The following is a 4,878-nucleotide window of genomic DNA, read 5'->3' as shown; positions in this document are numbered from 1 at the left end:
TGTTCAAAGTTATTTATTGTACAATCAGTTATTTCTTTAAACCCTCGAGAGTGCCTCCCACTAGACAAATATATTAAGTTGTGATTTCATATTTTAAAGACATGATTATGTTCTGCAAAAGTAGGACACATTGGTGGTAATTTTTCAAAGCAGTGTGCGTTCTTAAATTAAGTACCTGATTTGTGTATTTGTAGTGTAGTTCCATTAATCGGCTGTTTTTGCAAATTGAAAAACAAAAAAGTGTAAAACTTTTCAACAGAACGTGCAATATCTGAAATTCTGGGATTCTTGTGGTTGGGATTACATTGTAATTATTTTGTTAAACTAAAACTGATTTTAGTGTTTATAGCTAACAACATAATATCCTAAATCACACCTGGTGTATACTTCACTTTGTTATACAGGATTGTCAATGTTAAGTTTTTAAAGAAATGCATGTAATAGCATGGATTTTTATTTTAAACTACAATAAGTTAGATATCTCTTTTTGCATGAGCCTTGTTCTTCGGTCATTTCACCTGGAGAGTGGATTTGTCCTCCTCCCTTTAGCGCCTTCTTTTCTGTCATAAACCAAACAGCTGCTTCTTCTATGACTGGCATGCATTGAGCCAGTAAAGTGTTTTGACCCAGAAGACCCGGCTATGGGGAAATGACCTCAGAAGTGCAAGTGTAATAGATTTCCTGGGAGTAAGGCATAGAAAATGAGAACTAACTTTGCATCCTAGTGTAGTACCAGATTTTGTGTCATGTTTTAAAATGAAAACACATGTTTACTAAAACCTGTGTTTTCTTTTAGAGCAGCACATTTAAGACCTATTTAACTAATTGAAGTGCAAACATTTATGGAAATATTTTGTTTACTACAATGTCTTCAAATTGAAAGAAAAAAAAGTTTTGTTATTTGTCTAAAGATAACTGTCATAATTTAAAATGTAATCTCATGCCTCTACTTAACCACCTCTCAATACTTTATGCTGCAGTTGTTGATTTTATGTGGCTCAGAACATTCATGAACACCAGGAAACTGTAAGGAACAATTGCTTCTGTTGGTGACGTTATTGTGTGTTTAGTTCAGAGCATTGGTATTCATAAATGAACAAATAAACATGTTCACCTATAATATGCAGAGAAACAAAAAAATCTCAGTAGAATGTCTGTTTAGAAGTTCTTGAATACATTTCTACATTGACTCCATTACAAAAAGGAGTGTGGTTGGTATGGGCCAGTACCACTACATCAGGAAAGTTGACCTTTTATCGTTTCACTGCCTCAGAAGCCATTGCATCAGTGCAAAAGTTATCATTGCAGCTTAACGACTTCAGATATTACCGAACAAGCTGTAGGGTTTAAAATGCAACACATTACTTTCCCTACCTTTCTGCTTTGTTGTGTGTATTCCTGCAATAGCCTTTTCAACATAATTTGAAGTTTAGGTATTTTATTAACATCAATGGTCATCAGTCACTTTTGAGCAGTTATTTTTGTTCGAAGTCAGTTATGATCAGGTCTTCCTGTCAAAATGCCTTCTTAATTCACAACATCGGTGGTTTCAGTTCAACCTGTTCAATCAGAAACATTTCATTGGTTCCCGACTGTTCTCCCAAAGTTAGCATTTTGATAGGTCCATCTGTCCTACTACTCGCTCCGACACAGGTTCAGAGGGGCCTGAACAGGTTTATGAATATGCAGGACAAACGCCATATAATGGCAATAAATAAATAATCTTAATATTGCTTAAATCTAAGTAATTCAACAGTGTTTAGACAGAAAGCAGATTTCATTCTGTGCTGCAATGTCTTTAACACATTTTGAGTATATAAATATTGATCTAGTTGAATGTATGACCCCTGTACACCTTGCATCTTCAATCTAACCGGGTTGGAGTCTGTAAAGGTCGTTATCATTATACAGGGCTCAGAAGACAATTTGACGGGAAGACTTAACTGCATAACTGATGTGAAACAAAAATATCTGCTAAAAACGGATTTATGGCCAGGGATACATTAATATAAATATCAAATTGTGCTTTTTGTTGAAGAAGATATTGCAGGAATATGTAAAACAGAGCAGGAAACTACAGAAAGTAATGTGTTGTGTTTGAAACCCTGCAGCCTGTTCAATAAGACTTTAATCTTCATGAGCAACACCTGGAATTACTGTGTGTGTGTGTGTGTTTGTAATTGCTTGTTTAATGCTAAAAGCGAAGGGTGATTTGTTAAGTGAGTTTTTGCATAAATATGTGTGTTGTGTTTAGGTGTAACCAGATATCTTGACCTCAGCACCCTTATAAATAAAGCAAGAAAACACTTGCTGTTGAAGTGCTTTGATAAATTCTTTTTAGGTTTTTTCGGTGGGTAGTATATGTGGCAGATCTCCCTAATTAATAGGGTACAGGTGTGTGTATGTATGTGTGTTTCAAATGACGAACTCCTGCAAAGTGAGCATCAGTTTTCTGTTAAATATCTTTCATATACATTTTCTGTTTGTTATTTAGACCATAGTTATTTTTTTGTGTATGTGTATTGGTCCTGTTTTAAACTATAGTAGACGAGATTGCATGTATTTATGTATGTATGTTCTATACAGCAGTGTGCACATTTTATTAGAACCCCCCCCATTGCTTCTGTTTTGATTTATTGTGCATATGAAAAATCAAATCTGAAACTGAAAATCTTGGAAAATTGTCAAGATAAGCAAAGTAGTGATTGTCTAATGTAACTGACTTTTAATAGACCACACATGCAATTAATTTAAAATAGTAAGAGAAAGGGAACACATAGCCACAAATGATAACATGCATGAGGCTTTTTAGAAGTTGTTTAAGATGCTTAAAAGCACAATGCAGTGTAACAATTTCACACATGGGTGCCTAATGTTTCTACATCACTGGTTTACTGACCAGTAGGTATATAAAGGATATAAATAACAAATCTTGAGGTGTTCTTATAAATTTGCACTCTTTCTGTGCTACTGTGCCCCTATCTGTGCGTGTGTGTTTACTTCTGTGTTGTATACTGGTTCCTGTGAGTGTATTTGCAGTGCTATTGACATTTAGGCATCCAACAAACTGTCCAATTGGTTGGTTTTTACTCCCTACAAAATGCTGTTTTTTTCCAGTAATGGTAACCGGGCAAAGTTCCTGCCTGATTGAGTTGACGAGCTAGAAATTCAGAATTCTTTCTCGCTGCTTTTCTGAAAAAAATATTAAACTACAGTACATCTCAAACCTGTACTAACATATTATGCTTCTTCAATATTGATGTGGCAAGTAGCATTTCTAGAAGTAAAAGCAATTCATCTTTAATTTTCGCATTTACAATTCCTTCAAAAAAAAGAAACTTAAAATACAAGTGCTTCTGTTTAAGAATGTTTGATATTGCAGAAATCTGTGTTTAAGTCTTTCAGTGTGAGGGATTATGGTTTGACGGTGTGATTTGATCAGATTCTGTTTGTGCTACACACTTGACTGCCAGCTTCTCCAATTTTGTGGGGGATAAAAGATCGGGATTCCGCTGTTCACTAAAATGGTGTATTGTTTGCTGTATATATCAGATACAAAATGTACAATTGCCAATATAGATAGAGTTTTTGATTTTGCCTTTTGTTAATTACTGGAAAACATTAGCAGGGCGTCCAGATCATGTTTATGTTTCTATATAATTCAATAAAGCCAAGGTAACCTTTTTTTAATGCACTGAGGTAAATTATAGAAAACAAGAGATCTTCATAATCTGGGAGACCTGCTATAGCATGAAAGAGCCTTTGGCTGTGTTACCCAGCAGTGAAGTCACTTGGGATGTGTCCTCGTAGAAATATCTACATGATGTCACAAGGGCTAGGCGCTTCCATTCACTAAATTCTAAAGTATCCTGTATTTCCAAGGCAAGCCTCTAGATTAAGTCATAATCATGTACCAGTTTTATAAAGCTTGCCTATTTTTCTACCTTTCCATAAAACTGAAGTTTTGTCCACACATCCCCTACATCATCTCTGCCTAGCCCTAAGCCCAGCCATGGCTCTGCATAGGTAACCTCAGGATTAACTTCTGTGCATATCATACAGTCTGCTGCTGTTTTATGTCCAGCAGCCAAACAAAATGACTGCTGTTGAGTGAAAGAAGTAACAAGTCAATATGTTAAACTTGTTAGTCCTGTCTATTTTTCATGGCCACTATAGCTGATGTCATGTAAGGACAACATGTGCTTTAAAATAAATCAACAATGATATCTAGTGTTTAGAAATGTACTTTCCTAAAGTGACATTAGTACAAAGTTAGGAAAGTTGATGTAAATGGTTTATCTAGAATATAAAATAGAGGAAATCCTAGTTGTCCAGTATGGGTTGGTGTTGGTACCCAGCCCCCTTCTCCAGAAGAGGCCTGTGGGAGAGCAAGTTTCCAGTCCTGAGCCTCAGGTACGATTCTCCTTTATATGTCTTTTTTTGTCAGTGTAGCATTGCACTGGCTTGTTGTTCCTTACTGTGATTGCTACCAGAGATCATTCCATGATTTGTAATTTAATCAGAAAGTAAATTAAAGCAATATTGATTATCTTTCCTGTGCTCTTGTCTGTTTTATTTACTTTATTTGTGCATTGTTTTATTTGTACTTTACCATGTATACACACAGCATTATTATTATTTATTTCTTAGCAGACGCCCTTAACCAGGGTTACATAAGTCCCTTTCACCCTGGCATAATCTACACATGTCAGAATCTACCCGGGCAGGACCCGGTGTCATGAGGGTCGGTATGTGCTTTCACACTGCTTTTGATAAAGCAGGGTTGACCTGGGTGACAGACGCAAGTCAACAATATGTGTATCAATGCCCCAAAAGCAGCTTGTTACTGACGCTTCCTTCCAAGCATGTCTGGATTGA

At 35.9% G+C, this 4,878-nt stretch overlaps 1 protein-coding gene across 1 annotated transcript in view; it reads left to right on the top strand.

Moving 5' to 3' along the window:
• The window catches only part of slc5a6a (solute carrier family 5 member 6a), an 80,942-nt gene extending 76,391 nt beyond the window's left edge, over positions 1-4,551 (top strand). The window contains exon 16 of the mRNA XM_041250666.1: positions 1-4,551. This exon is cut by the window's left edge and continues 1,110 nt beyond it. The gene's annotated coding sequence lies outside the window, so the exon portion shown is untranslated.
• Positions 4,552-4,878: the final 327 nt, after the last annotated feature.

Source organism: Polyodon spathula, chromosome 5 (assembly GCF_017654505.1).
Source record: "Polyodon spathula isolate WHYD16114869_AA chromosome 5, ASM1765450v1, whole genome shotgun sequence".
Classification (NCBI taxonomy): Eukaryota; Metazoa; Chordata; class Actinopteri; order Acipenseriformes; family Polyodontidae; genus Polyodon; species Polyodon spathula.
The sequence above is the reverse complement of the archived record's forward strand: the minus strand, read 5'-3'. Positions and strand labels throughout refer to the sequence as shown.